The 16,201-nt window shown below is 42.3% G+C and overlaps 1 long non-coding RNA gene across 5 annotated transcripts in view; it reads left to right on the top strand.

Moving 5' to 3' along the window:
• LOC105677226 (uncharacterized) overlaps positions 1 to 16,201 on the top strand; it is a 147,011-nt gene that overhangs the window by 85,479 nt on the left and 45,331 nt on the right. For all 5 annotated transcript variants that reach the window (XR_001101520.2, XR_010891376.1, XR_010891375.1 and 2 more), the window contains one exon: positions 11,974 to 12,128. This is a non-coding gene — a long non-coding RNA (uncharacterized lncRNA). The remainder of the gene's footprint in view (positions 1 to 11,973; positions 12,129 to 16,201) is intronic.

Raw genomic sequence — 16,201 nt, 5'->3', positions numbered from 1 at the left:
CGCGTACAGATGTTACGTGAGATAATTCGCCGTAATCGAAAATTAACTCTGCCATTTTTCTCATGCGGATTTTTTTAAACTAATTGCGTTGAAAGAAAAAGAAGAGAGGACTCTTGGACGATAGAAGGACTTGAATCAATAGACGAGATGATCTATCTCGTAATTATCGTCGGTTATCCTTCTCGCTATCGCGATCCCGATAATTATTATTCTCGGTGATGTATCTCGGCATCGGATGATAGCCGGGTGTGATGTTTACCGATGCCGCGCGATGGAATTTTAATTTCCGCCGCGGTGACGTGGGAATTGAAATAACATTACGTAAATGAGTATAATGTACTTTTACCATCATGCTTTCACGTAGAAACGATAATTGCAAGTTATGTGTACATTCGATACGGTTGTAGGTCTAACTTCTGAAAACAAAACTCTGAGATTAACATAGAATAATTGACGTCGATAACATCTCAACAAAACACTTCATAAATACTCCAAATAGCTGCTTTATGCTTATGGCGTGATTAAAAACTGCACACATTCTTTTCATTATTAAATTACTAAATTACTAACTTGAATTGTGTTAATTGGTTAATTGCGTATATTTCAAACTTCAATTAACTCGAATCGCTGTTTAAAAAATATTCATCAATCATTTCAGTTCCAACGTTCTCACAGTTGCCGCAGTTTCTTTCCTTCGTAAATTTTCTAAATCCAAAAAGGGGAAAAAAATGACATTGCAATTGGTACGATTTTTCGCGGCTCTCTACAATCCTTCAATTTCACGCTCCGATCGACTGTAAATCAGCGTGTGACGGTGCGAATCCGATGCGAATCCCGTACGAGCTCCACATACCGCTGTGACACCCATGTAACGCTGAGAAAGTCGCTCGCCACCGTGAACAAACGCGAGCGGAAATCGCCGCGGATACGTACCGCCATCGTGAGCAACAACAACAAGCGGCGTGCCGGAGGGAGCTGCCGAGCGGTGCGCGGTGCGCACGTAGGTCGTACACCCATCGACGTGGTGCACACGTACGTACCAAGTTGCGTGCCGCGGGTAATTACCGGGTTTCGCCGTGGTAACGCACCAGCGATGGCGGATCCGTCTGCGTATAGCCGGGGCAGGATTCAGGCATTCGGGCATTCGGGCGACGCTACCGGCACACACGGTGTGTTCCCGTCACACCGTTGGTTTCAACGCCAATTAAACACCCGCTTGTCAAGGAGAACGAGGGGGGCCGTGCGCGAGACGCGAGGGGTCGCGCCGCCGCCGCCGCCGCCGCCGCCGCCGCCCGATTCCCTGCGATTCGCTCGCTGTCGCACGCGATGCGTCGTCGAGCGTTATTATTACGTGTCATTGCCACCCACGCGATGGCGGTTTTGAGAAAATACACGTTCCAGCGCGCGCGAGAAACCGCGCGACGTGGGAAGAGAGCGACGTGAGCGAATCGGAGATGCTCTCGAATTACTGAACTGATTTAGAGTCCGATTGCAACGCGTGTCACAAGATGTTGCACTGTGACCGGCTTTCTTTCTCATATTTCAGAAATTAGCGAGAGTACATAAATTTACGGTAAAATATAACGATAAGATAAGTAATAACGACATTATTTGTATATCCGGATATTTATTTTCCAGATTTCGTGCTATTTTATTCGAATACTTAGACCGCTTAGAAAAATTCTAAATCTAAAAAAAACCAAGTATAATTGTGGAGGAAGCTGCAACATCATTGCTTGGATTTTTTCGCGCGTTATCGCGCGGCGTTAATTTTTCAAGCCGGAAACAGCGCGTACGGTCGGAAGACAGAATAAGTACGCACTTGTGTTTAGATGAAAAGAAAGGCGATAGTTGCGTTTCGCGATATCAGACCGTCGTAAATTCTCCGTCGAGCGCGCTGCGTGTGTAATTAGCACTTATAACGAAAAATATGCGTGAGGAAAGTAATATCCGCGATAACGAGTTACGTCGCGCGCGGAATAAAATTTGCCCCGCGAGCGACAAATGTCGTTCGCGCTATGTAGTATAATCGCGCGTTCTCATTTCCAATGCGTCGAATCGCGCCACGCACCTGGACTTTTCCAGCTACCCCTGTCGCATTCAATCGTGAAAGAGAAAAAGAATTGTAAATGCATATAGGTCGCGGCTGAGTGGGCAATACCCGGCGATAACGGTCCTGCTGTGCGTGTCCCGATAAAAAATATGTTGTAACGCTCATCGCGAGTCCGACTTTACGTTTCGACAAAGAAAAAACACTTTTTGATAACGCGAGCCGCGATTGTTTCGCAAATCGCTGGAACTGTTTAAGTATTGCGGTGCGCCAAGTTAGCGGACAATTGTTTTCTGTCGCATTATATTATGCATTACGATGTTGTTCAATTTAGATTGTGAAATTTATATAATGCGGAATCCCTTTTAAGATAAACAGTTGAATGCTCGTTGATTGCAAGCTCTATTCACGTCTACGTAATTGCTGACCTCAATGCGACGATTCCATAAACGATCCATTTTTTAATGTAAACGTTTTTATGGAAAAACTTTAATTGGAGGAAATTGACCGTTGCTTATATATCGTAAGCATAATAATTATTACACAATATTATAAAACGTGTATGCAGAAAAGCGATTTAACGAAGCGATTAATTATGAGTAGTTTATAATTAAACTAGATTAATTATGAAATATTTAAGCATGTTTTAATATTATAATATTCAACGCATCACAGAATAACGCACCGCCATTTATCAGAAACGTGAACATCACATAATACTCGCGCTTGTACAAAAACAGCATTAAAAATTGTAAATTTTGAAATGTCGCGCACACACACACGTAGATAAGTAGTTATCGTTTAACTGGCGGATATAAGAGCGCCTTTTATCGGCGATTTGTACCTGTCGAAACCAACCAATCTTAGTCGTCGTCCTCGACATGTCAAGTTCACCGACGTGGAAACTTTTTCCATCGTACCGTTATCTTTATCGTGATCTACAGCGCAATGTAATGACAACACTGTCAAAGTAGAACGAACCTTGGCATACTATCGTCAGAAAAAATGCGTTGTACGTTTTACCATGCGGTTTTATCGCTTGGTAGACTTCTTCAGAAACGACAAATATTGAGCAACCAAGGAAGTCATTTATCAGATTTAATTAAAAACACGTCGCTAAAACATGAAATGGAAAAGATTGTGAATCTTTTTTATGAGACACACACACACAAGCGCGCGTGCTACACGCGCGTTATTTGTTCTTTTAATTACAAAGAAATATCTATTATAACTCTATCTAAGAAGAACTTTGAATATTTTCCATAAAACATAAAAATAATAGAAAAATACTTGCACTAACCTTCTCAAAACTTGAACTATCAAAGCAACTTTCGCAATGATAATCACTCAATAGCACGAAGTAACGTACAGCGCGCATCGAGATAATCAGTCGGCGTCGCGGAGAAGCGGCAACAATAATGCGAGTATCAACTTTACATGCCTTTGTTGAAGATAGGAGGATGTGCAGTAATTTTAATAACGTGGTATCTTTACGACTTTTTAAGTCGCTTTGCTAAATATAAGCTATTTAATAATGATCGAATTTTCAAGCGAATAGATTCGTTAAATTTTTAAAGACGCGCCTGGCGAAACGAAAGCGAAAATGGCGCAATGAAGATTCAATGGCACGACGATATCTCAATAAATTAGCCTAAGCATGGGGTAAGGCTAGCTTTCTCGCCCTCTGACAATCAACCCCCTGCGGCGTCGGCACCGTCGGTTCGACGATAGTTTTAATCACGTTGCACGACCATGGGACGCAGTCGTGCCGTCACCCATGGGGCCGTTTGGCCGAAACACCGCTCGCGGATTATCCGACTGCTTTATTAGCGCCATTCGTGTCTTCCGTCTGCTCTTTTCTCCGCCTCCGAGACAAAAATTATGGAACGCATGCCTCGCGTGTCCCTCGATCGCGGATTGCACGAACGTGCAATCACCGGCGGTTTAAAATCGCGGCTTTTACCGTTACAGTTGGAATTTTGGCAAATTGAAGTCATAACGATCGCAGCACGTTTTGCCCATATAATTGTGATTATAATTATTCAATAAATTTACATTGAATTTAAATTCAAGGAATATGTTGAAGAAAAACTTACATGTATATAAACTACAAAACAGAGCATTTTCACAAAACGGGAATATTATTTTCTCTGTTAGAAATGTAGTCTGTTAAATATCTATTATTTGTTACGCATAAATGTAATTTTTTCTATATAAATCAAATAATAATTTTTTCATGTATACGAATTAATTTAAATTAATTAAACTAACTTTTACCATTGTAAAAAATCATTTTTGAATCTAATTTCTGAGACATTGATCCAATTGCGTCAAAAAAATAGAGAAGAACGGCTAGTCGAACGTAGCCATCTTTCGCATATTATAAGCAAAAACCGATATTTCGATATAGATTCTATGCTACAATCGTGTGAGCTTTGCTTTCAACGCAGAGACATTTATGATTCGATTTGCATTCTTGATAAGATCCGCATTGCTAGGATAATGACCGTTGAAACCTTAAAAGCAAGGCGTGTGACGTTAAAGCGGAAATTACGCTTACGAGTATAGATAATGATCGTTGTCGGCAACGTCTAGAAACGTTCTCTCTTAATTCAGTTTCCGTAATATCTAAATTTGTCGCATCTTTAAACACTTGAGCCTCCATTGTGTGTTTCAGAGCAGTATATTTATTTCTATAAAGTAAATACTTATTTATTGTAGTTATAAGAATACGCAGAAAAAAAGATAAATATATAATTGAATGCCCAAAAATACATATAGAAAATAATTTATGTGACAAGGGAAACATTTGCACAGATTAGTTGTTTGAGCTAAAAAATTTCAGACAATTTCAGAGAAAGATCGTTATTAATATTCTGCTAATAAGATTTGTCAACATCGCAATCGAAACCGGTCGACTTTTCTCGTTTTTACATGATGTCTTGTGGAAAATGCCGCGTTTGAAGCACGGCGTGCATCTTGATAATCGGCTCGAGTCGTTCTGCCTATCTACGCAACAACGGAGGCCGCCGATCAGGTTGCGATACGACCGGTAGATAAAGGTGGATGTGGTCGATAATTTTTTGTGCGCACGACGGACTCTTACATAAGAAGAAGGCCGCACATTATCTCAGCAGATCGGCGGCGTTTCGCGCGCTAATTACCCATCGTGCCTGGCAAATGGCTTCCGCGGGTTACTCGAGAACGTGCCCGCTGATGAGGCGCAAATTTTTCGGAATCGATGCAGCTAGATTGCGAAAGATTTATTTCAATAGCAAATGGAAATGTCACGCTATCACGCAAAATCAAATATGTAATCGTTGAAAAATTCATTCAATTATATAATGACAGATAAATGTTTATTTTTTAATTGTGACAATGTTATTTTTGCAACTTGTTAAATACGGCAATTACAAATTTTTTTTTCAACGATCTAATAGTTACTATGTTTGAGAAATAGATTTGTTGGGAGAATGTATTTTTCTCTATAATATGTAAAAGAATGCGAATTGTCATTTGGATTTCTCTCTGATATCACTTCACGTATCTGTAATGACAAATTGCAGCATAATGCAATGCACGATGTCAAATTAAAATACAGTACTTTTGTCGAAGGACAAAATGGGAGCGATACTTTACAGTTATCTTCTCGAAGCGCTTCAAAGACAGACATTAAAATGCGCTCGTTATCGAAGTTTAGCATAACATTTAAAGTTCAGCGTTTGATATTTAAAGAAAGTACCTTGTTACATAAAAGTCTATTATTATGGACGCTTATCGTAAGCACTTACGTCTCGAGCAGAGAAACCAAGGCTAGAACAAAGATACAAAATTTCTACTTGAACTCTAAATTAACTTTTTCAGGGACAGCAGGTTGATATTTGAAAAGTATGCATTTCTTTTATTAATTTTTCTTCCTTTTTACTTTGAAAAGGCTTCCCTTTTTTCAAGAGATTAAGGAAAATAATTTTTTGTATTTTTTTCGCAAATCAATCGCTTCCAGTCAATTGTTATCTCGCGCCTGAAGCAAAGAATGGCAGAGGTTATCGAGTCAAATATTACCTCTGAAACTCGTTTTGCAGCCCCCCCGGGAGAATTTCGAGGATTTACGTATTTCCTCGTATGTTTGGCGCGCGTCATGCAGACGGCAGTCCCGTCGCGAACCCGTCGCGTCGGACTTCTTTATTAAAGCCCAACGGCTCGGGGCTCCCCCTGGCCCCACGTGCCCGAGCTTATCCCGGAGAGACCTTCCATCATTTTAAAGCCCGCCGTGATAAAATTAGACGAACAATTTCATCGGAAGACTTCGAATGCCGCGATTGTGCGGGATGAGTAGGTAGGTGACGGTTTAATTTCATGCCTAGGGGTGATTCGACGGGTCCCTTCTCCATCGGATGGACACGGGTACAATAGGCGCCATGTGCCTATTGCGTTAACAGATTGGCCGACGGAAAATTGAAATAACTCTATTATCATCCCGGCGTTCGGTAACAAAAATAAATTGGGAAAATTTCTCCGAACATTTTTTAAATGATAAAAATGTCTGTAAAATATCTGTAAAAAAGAGTGTCGTGGAAAATACGGGACTTTAGATTATGTCACATATGAAACATTGTGTCTCGCGTGTCTCACTTTGGCGAAACAATACTCGTTATTACAATTGATCAACCTGAAAATACCGCGGTGAATAAGAATGATGGGATTCATTTATATTTATGACCGCCTGTCACGTTGAGCTTTCTTGTCACAAATACAGTTGCGACGGAAGTGACATTTATTGCAGCAGCGTGTGTTCGAGAGAAATGTGGAAGGGTAAATGAGCAGACGCATAATCCTGATATAACTGAACATTGTGAAGTGCACACGTCGCGATATGGTGTGGATTTAATGCTATGCAACAATGCGAATAATGATTGTTGCAAGTCCGGTGCGATTTAAAAGAAAAGCGGAGAACGCGAGAGATTAGCTCGATAGCTCGTATAATTTCCACGCGCGTTGAAGCGACCTTTTTTTATAAAACCTTTACAAACTTCTCGAAACCAGTTTGCAGTGATATTGTACGATATTCAATAATCGGATTGCGCACTACTAAATCGAAACTGAATTTATATTTTGAATTTTAATTGCGTTGTCGCAATTATAAATAACGCAACGGATGTGGTAAATCTCACTTTCGGCAATGCCTTGAATTTGCCGAGATAGATTTTATATCAATCTGCCATTAGAAACATTGACTGACGAGATGCCGAGCATCTCTCGTACGTGCGAAAAACCTTACTTACGAACGAAAGAACGAACAAACGAACGGGCGAGTGCGCATGCATTCGCGCACGTGGAATAATAATTAGCCATCGCCGGTGCTGATACACGTTCCACGCAAATGACGTGTCAGGTGCAGCTGTTGCGCATCGTTCCGCAATGCGGGCCGATGTACTCCTCCTCCTCCTCCTCACCTCTGCGTCCCTCCCCTTGCTCCCCTGGCTCTCTCGCCCCGTTACCAAACTACAACGTCTACTTAATTTCGTTCCACCCTTTGTCTTATGGTTTTATAATGTCTCCCCCGGCAATCTCGGGGTCCCAAAGTGCGAACCTACATGCGACGCGCGATCGCGTGCCGCCTGTCATTAGACTCTCGACGGACTTCTAAAACGGCTGTGCTAGCTGCACCTACATACTATAGCCGTTCTCCGACGTAACGTTCTCCAGATCGTGCATGCCTCTTCCGCGGATGTACTTCCTGCCGTCGCGATTATGAACCGTATTCGTGGATATTCACAGTGAGAGCAGTCTTTTTCGATATAAAAAGAAAGATAAATTCGTGAAACAATTTTAGAAAATTACGTGAGAAATTTACACGAGAAATGAAAAATAAGTAGTTTATTTTCCACTAAATTTTTTAGCTTTTCAGCTATCCTTCGTTCGTTGCAGAAGGAATATTTTCTTCACGTTATTAAAATGCTGTACACACATCGATATCTCAGCGAAATATAGAAAAAATTGAGGGGATAAACTGTACGTTTTGAAAGAATATCTGGAGAAGCAACGTGCCGAGCATGAGGAATACGTGTGGTTCACAGTCCAATTATGAAACGCTAATTGGAGCATGTCCCGGTCATGCCGCCGTTCCGATCAGAAACAGTTAGGTCTGATCGGATCTCATGAGCAACGGACCGGTAGGAATCGCCGGCCGTTTTCGTGGCAGGACTACCGCGGACGCGAAAAGAATTGCGGCATAGATCGTTCATTACCCCTTGCCTGTAATCGAGAGAAAGACACGGCGAGCGCGTCGCAATAAAGAAGAAGAGGAGGAAGAAGAAAAAGACGTAGAGGCGCGGGAAGGAGGAGGAGAGAGGAGAGAGAGAGAGAGAGGAATGGAAGCTACGTAGCTTCCCACGGCGATTCGCGGTGGCGGTCGTCACGAATCGCATGACGACGTGACGGCGATGATGGCGACCAGTCTCACCGAGGACAATCCGTCTCCCTCGCTCCGTCCTGTTCCCTACAGTTTGTCCTGCGCGCCGCATCATCGGCGCTGCACCGTCCGCGAGTATCGGCAGCGCGAGACGGCGCGCGGTGCCGCGGCGAAGGGAAGGGGGAAACGTCTCTGGACGCTTCTAGCCTAGATCAAAACCCGTAATCACGCCGTAATAACGCCCGATCACGGAAGATATTGCGCATTTCCCCGGAATCACTGCTATTCCCAAGGAAGATGCCCCCGTCGGGGTTGTTTGGGAGGTCTTACTGTTCTCCGACATGCAATCCCGAATTTGCCTGCCGCCGTCGCGCTCTCTCTCTCTCTCTCTCTCTCTCCTTCTCGTCGTCGGCCGATTCTTCCACGACGCCGCTCCACTTTGCCCCTGGGTCATCGTACACTCTCTCCTTTCTGATCTTTCACGTACTTGTGCCTACACTGCCTACGATTTCCTTCTATATTTCCTTCTTCCTTTCGCAGCTAGCGGCTATGAATTTGCGAGAGGCTGGTAATCGAAGTATTCCCGTTAAAATAATTTTAGTATCATTTTTTTTTCAGAGATAAAATTTTCAACTAATTTCACAGCAATTAAGCATCGATTTTCTTAAATTAAAGATTCCGAAGTTGCACATAGCATTATCAAATCGAATATATGTGAGCAAATTTTAAGATAATTCAAGTACAAGGAACATAGAAGCGAGAGAACAGCTATTTCACATTTTGTATTGTACCCATCTAACAGTACCAGGAATAAGACAAGATATGCAGGTTAAGAAGAAGACAAAAGAGGAATAAAGGCGCGCACGCATCATTGTGTTCTCATTCGTGCATTGAATTATTGAAAGTTTCAACGTGAGGAAAGAGCCTCTCTATAAACAATCTGCGAATAGCGTTAATTACCCGCGAGCGATACGAGCTATACCGTCTAAGCGTACAGAAATGGGAAGCGGGGATCTTAATGAAGTTCACGATTGTGAAAGATACAAAGTAATCTAAATATTTAATCTAGATTAAACCGAGAAGGCTGGATGAAGAGAGGAACAGACGGACGGACAGACGGACGGACGGGTGGATGAGATATAGTCGACACGGACAACGCGGGCTTAACATTGTACGCTTTTTTACACGGTAACCGAGCGGTTCGTCGGCCGAGCCGGCTCGCGTACGGTCGAGGCTCATCCGAAGCCCCGAAGCCGTTGGGCCCAAGGTGGGCCAGTGGTAGCAGAGAGGTCGTAGGCGGTCGGTTATGCGGGGCGAGGGGAAGGAGCGGCGCGCAGAGGGGGAGAATGGAAAACAAGGTGGAAGAATGCCTCGAGCCGGCCATACCATTAATCATCGGGGTAATTCCATAGATGGCTCTTTGCTGCCCGAAGGAGCGAGCGGTGCATGCCAAACTTACCTCGCGTCCGTCGAACGATCTGCGAAAAGACGCGTTCGTTTCGACCGCGTCTCGTGCCGCCGTCTCGCGATACCGCGTGTCTTTCGTACTTTCGTAAGGGGGGGGGGGGGCCTCGACTGATTAACTACGCAATAGTCTCCTGCGAGCGGAAATTTTGTTTCCAACAATCGTTCGATTTAGTTTGATTTGAAATGTATGAGAAATATTTCGATCGAGAATGCTAATCTCCGCGCTGTAACTCTTACGCCCGATTTAAATGCTATCTGCGCATTGCATCTGCAGTTCCAGTATACACATTCTTATCTCGTTACAAGGTGAACGTGACAAAACTGCTTGTCATTTTAATCTTGGCTTCATGTATCACCCGCGTTTCTTTCATATCGGACCACATATTTACGCTGTATTACGAACATTAACGACACGCCAGCTTCGATTACTTTGCGCGTGCATTAAGATTAGTATCGATAGTACACGCCATATAAGCGTTAATCGAATAAGCGCTACGAGGGAGAGACATCGAGAAGAGACATTAGATTCTTTACGCAGATATCATCTACCGTTACGGTTCGCAATTTACGATCGACCGTGCGCATCTAGATTGCACCTTTCTTCTTGTTTTGCTTTATCTTTGTCATCGGCGATATATCCCGTAAAATCTGTGAAATCGCTTTTAATTAAATTGTCAACAAACACTGCAAGTATCGCGACGCAAAATGCGCTATGCAATTCGATAGCTAATCAAATCCATTCATTCTGTTAGTGAACAAGGACCGCATTTCTTAACCGTGGTCAAACGTGAAGTAAACGAGCTATGATCCGAAGTGGCGGGACCAAAATGAAAGAGAGAACGGACGGGCCGAGCAAAAAAGGGCCAGCTCGGGCCCGCAGAGACACGGTGGCCACCGGGCCGTCCGTACGATGTCAGCAGTTTAATCAATGCATTTAACCGAATTCCCGTCTGGCCCAAATAAAAGGCGAGACGAGAGGCGGTTAAGCGCAAAAAACGCCATGCGCGCGACGCGGGCCCGCTCGATCGCTGTCTTCTCTCTCGGCTTCTTTTCGCTCTCGCTTCGCTGTGCTGCGACTTTCGGGACTTCTGCGGCGGGGGCCCCCGCCGTCCCAAAGCTCCCGAAGTCGTTAGGTATTCCGCGAGTGTACTCTTCTGTTTCTCTCCGTCCTCTCCGTCCCCTCCTGGTCGCCACTCTATCACCCCCTCGTCTCTCGTACTCCTCGCGGGAGGAAGCCTCTTCTTCGAATAACGTGTACGTCAGCCACGAAGACGGCTGCGAGACGAAAACCGGTGGCTCCACAAATCTTCCAGTTGGCCCTTTCATTCACTGTTTTACCGCTTCACGAAACTGCCCGCCATAAAACGCCGTCTACGCGATGTCATCTGTATCTCGTTTTCTGTGCTGATTAATTTTTAACATTTTCAATACCGACCGCATCGACGCGGATGAAATTTCGTTTTATTTTCTCAATCTATCTTTCAATCAAACTCGAATAACATTCAAATTTATACGATTCACATTGCTAGTGACATTTTGTTTAACACTAAATATTCAATTAGAAAACTTATTTGACAAAAGATTGCAATATATAACGATGAGAGTATAATATAAAATTTTGTCTACAAGTTATTTCTTAAATATAACCGAGTCATTGATAGTCAACGAGTCGAGCATCCTGTTTGAATCCACTATCTTGTTAAGCATCTTCTAACAGTGGACCTACAGTTATCTCGTGAAACGTGACAAAGAAACCGACGGAGGTAAAAGAGATATCAAGAAGCAACAATCTTTCCGTTAAACTTACCACGTTTCATATTCTTATTAAAAACTCATAAACCTCATAATAAATTTTTGTTCTGTAAAGAAAATATACGCAGACAAAAATCATTATTTTCCTTTCATATGTAGCCTTGGTTGTGTCAAACATTCAATTTAAGGGCGTTAAAGAAAATTGAACGCGGGTATTCCGTTTATCCGAAGAAAAAGACGAGAAAAAACCTGCGATACCTTATTGATTTTTCTTTTTTCTCTTTTTGTGCAGTGATGGACGCGTAACGCCGTGGTCTGACCGCAAGCTCGTTATGCCTGTCGGAAGTATAAATCAACCGCAAAGTTATTTCACCGTGCTGTCGGGAACTCCCCGTAGGGCGCCTCTCTGGAAACTGCTACCACCTTCTTCTTCGAGATATCGCGCAGGTAAGTCCATCTTACGTGATCGTGTCGATTTACAAAAATCGCAACGACGGAAATTGCGAAAATAAGCGTGAATGTGACCGGCCATCCGTTAAAATAATTGCGATAATTTTGATGCAAAGAGGAAAATCACAGATCTTTCCTTCATTAATAATTTATATCCATTTTTTATCGCCGTCGAATTTTTCCGAGATACTCCGTTTCTATTCTACTCGGTCGAAGTGAACCGAGTCATGCAACGTTATTCCGTCTAGTGGTAATTAGTGTGACTTATCGCTGCCGTGGCGCCATGAGATTTTGCGGTAATTATAATTTACGGCCACTTAGGGCGTATGCATTGATAGTTTCAACCGTATTCTCTTTCGATTATCTCTCGCCCAGACCGCACGCATGCACACAACATGGGCGCAACAATGAGACACGGCAATAGCGGTGCCCTCATAACACCCTGAGAATCTAATTGTAAGGTAGCCGCGCGAGCAGGTCGCATTTTCTCGATAACAAAGACGTAAGTAATGATAATGTGGTAACGACCCCGGCCGGGGCCGGTACAGTTACTCGCGCAACGGCAAATGCGCGGGGAAAATGATTTCCTAACTAATAAAATCCGAGAGATAAGACGCATGGTTGTAATAAGCTCAGCGCGCTGCACCGGCGTAATACATAATTACCGATCCGGCGAGATCTGATAATCGCATACGCCCGTAATTGGCACCGGTAAGAATAACATTTCCCCGATGACTCCGTCGTTGCTTCTCACGGAAACTAAAAGCGAGAAACGTCTGGTCAAACACACAAATATACTCCCGTTCGAGCAGATTAATATTGTTCGAATAATAACGATAAAACTGTTAATCCCGCTAAACCGACAAGAAAAATTGGAAAACTTCAAGACTATTGTTCGTGCACAGTGGAGCAAAAACTTAAAAAAGTCGAGTTCCGAGTAAACCCGGAATCGTAGGATAATCCGAGATGATCGCCTAATAGCTTTGGGAAAGAATCGACTGGGGACGACTACTTTAAATTACCATAAGCCCTGACTCTCCCCGATTAACGAGCGGAAGAGACGAGACCTCAAAAGTGTTGTAACTAGCCGGACTAAGGGGAATGACAAAAATCGAGCGAGATTATTGCCACGCAACGATATTATTGCGCTTAACGTATAATATGCGAGAAGTGTGGTAAAATTCAAACGAAATTTTAATCAAACCGTAGAAATAATTTATGAATTATATCTTTACAGCTGAGTATTTATATTTCGATCGACATTTCACTAACAAATCAACCGTAAATGTAAATTTATATTTTTTTTTAGCAGTTACACAGAGAATTTCTCAGCGATCATCACACCTTTTCTCTTAGCTACGGATTCTCTATTCTGTAGCCAAGAGAAAGCACGCGACATCTGATACACTCTACACACGTTTTTAATTAATTAATAAATGAGCACGCGTTGACAACGAGCGTGTGAGATCTTATTAATTGAATACATTAATAAAATGCATGAGGAGCGTCAGAATAATTTTTCAGTTGCGCGTTTCTAGTCGCAATCGCAGCGTATAATGCAGATCGATATACACATCGTAACGCATCGTAGACATGGCATCAAAACAACATTTTTTCAGTCAGCGTCAGTCCAGAGACTCTCTTACGATCATATCGGTTATCCTTCCGTGTGCTAAAATTATCTCTCGGTTTCTTCTAATTTAACGGCGCGAGGGGCACACACACACACACACATACATTGCGCGCGTAGCGTTCCAGTTACGCACCGCTAAAATTTAAGAACCGCGCCTTCTTTAATTGGCCTCAAACAAGAGTGATTTACGATCACAGGAAAAAAGAAAGTATCTCGTTTCTTTCACGCTTTTCCCATTGAGATAACAAATAACAGGTGCTTAATTTAATATTTTAACGCAAAAGCATCTTAATTATATGCCTTGTCGCGGAAACGTTCGATGAAAAAATTTTACAAAGTTTAATCATCACCCGCAGATAAGATTCATATCGTGAAATCAAACAGTTGACGAGGAACTCATGATGCTAAAAGAGACATCGTGAAATTCGCTCTTTCCGAGTCCACTGAAAGTCGTAAAACGACCAGCACCCACGTAGAAACTGGTATCACGTACCGCCATACTACGACCAAACCTTTTGTGTGCTCGCGTGTGTATTATTACGTGTACATACAGTCGTTCTCACAAATAGTCTTGAGAGTCGTGTCTCGCGTGGTCGTTTCAAGCCCTAAATTTTGCTTTAAATCACGGAAATATTAGATAAGCCCTCGGCTGAAAATATAGCCTGCCGCAAAACGTTTCGCAATCTCCAATTTTTGTGAAATTCGAGCGAAAACATTTAGGCGCTGCTTATTCTTATTATCTTTTTTATCACAGGCTGTAATGATCTTTACAACTATAAAAATATCTCTGTCTTCCACAATTTCCATAATAATCTACCTTCTATTCTATTATATTGCATACATTTTTACCATAAATGAATTAATAGCGATATGAATGGCATTAAAATATGAAAATAAATATATCTACTATTTTTTCTCTAATTTAGTAAAACTTTTTACGCTAATGTTGTCGTCAACAATATGGTCTTATTCGCGGTAGAGACTGTACCATACACGTTCCACTGTACGTGCCTCCGTCCATCCGTCTGTCATGAGTGCGTGCGCGACGTCCGGGCTCGTCGGTTTGTCAGAGGATGCTAGCTTGTTTGCTTTGCTCGATCATGGGACAAAAGTCGAGTCTACGTCTCGTGGGAATGTAGAAGTCACGCTCGCTCAAAAATCGTACGCCGTGAGCTGCACGTATTAATCGAGCTCAAGTAGTGCATAGCAATGGTTCAACTTGAGAATCCCAAAGAACATGAAACACAAGAAATATGCGTTTCACGATTATTAATAATGAATAATGATGTTAATGAATAATGACGATAACAAGTTTTATATATAACATTATAGACAGAATGCAATGTTTCGAAGCAACAGAAATTAATCAGATAAAAAAAAGTTACTAGAAAACGATTAAAACCACGATATGTAATCAATATTGACGTTATCGGAAAATATAATAAAAGATTTAATTGATTCTTGTAATATGTCAAATTTATTACTTTACGCTGCGTATCGCACATTCTAATAGTTGATCAAAATCATGTAAAATTGAAAGGCATTTGCGGAGACACGTACTTTTCTCATTATCGTAAATTTATAACATCAATAATTCTGTCAACACACAGTGAAATCAGAAATTGAACAAAATAAGACAAAAATAATTATTTAAAAACCTAGATATTTCTTTTAATATGCTTTAAAAAAGTTTATATTTATATTGATATGTATTAAACACAATTTAGTTGCAAAGAAAAATTGAATCGTTGATTTGACACTATTAAAAAATTGTCATTTTGATTAAAAAAAATACTTTTTTTCCATTTCTCGTCCGGGATTAATGATTTTGTCTTATTTTGATTTAATTTTGGCCCTGTGTGATAATAAGAGAGGCGAGAAACACAAGAGTAATGATAGTAATTAATAATAATGCTTCGTTTTTCATTAACCGTCGCAATCACGATTTCATGCGAGCATGAATATATGACGCGCATTAACTCGTGCGTCATACGAATAGTTATTCCAATTATCACGTGATACGTGAAAGTATTTCGCACTTTTGCGGGAAGGATCGCGCAAGTAATAGAGACACCGAGGTACAGATCGCATCGGTTGTAGCGTCACCGGTCAGGTGCGTCGCTCCGTCCTTCTTTCTCTCATGTCGGACGTGCATCCTGACACGGTGCACCTGTCCGCCGTGGCGCGCAGGCTGCCCCGTTTTATAGAAGGCTACTTCTCTCTATCGCCGATCTATCAAATTGGCCCGACAGATAAGAAATTAGGGGAAGCGGTCGTGCCTTAAAAGCGCCCGTGACGGGACACCCCGGCTGTTATTTGGCCAGCGTCACCCTCGTCTCGCTCTCGGAATTTTACGGCTCTTAGCGTCCCGATATCACCTGCTACTCGATACCTCCGAACAGCGCCCAACCGACACTTAAGTTATCATCGCTTCCTT

Source organism: Linepithema humile, chromosome 7, assembly GCF_040581485.1.
Source record: "Linepithema humile isolate Giens D197 chromosome 7, Lhum_UNIL_v1.0, whole genome shotgun sequence".
Taxonomy (NCBI): Eukaryota; Metazoa; Arthropoda; class Insecta; order Hymenoptera; family Formicidae; genus Linepithema; species Linepithema humile.
The sequence above is the reverse complement of the archived record's forward strand: the minus strand, read 5'-3'. Positions and strand labels throughout refer to the sequence as shown.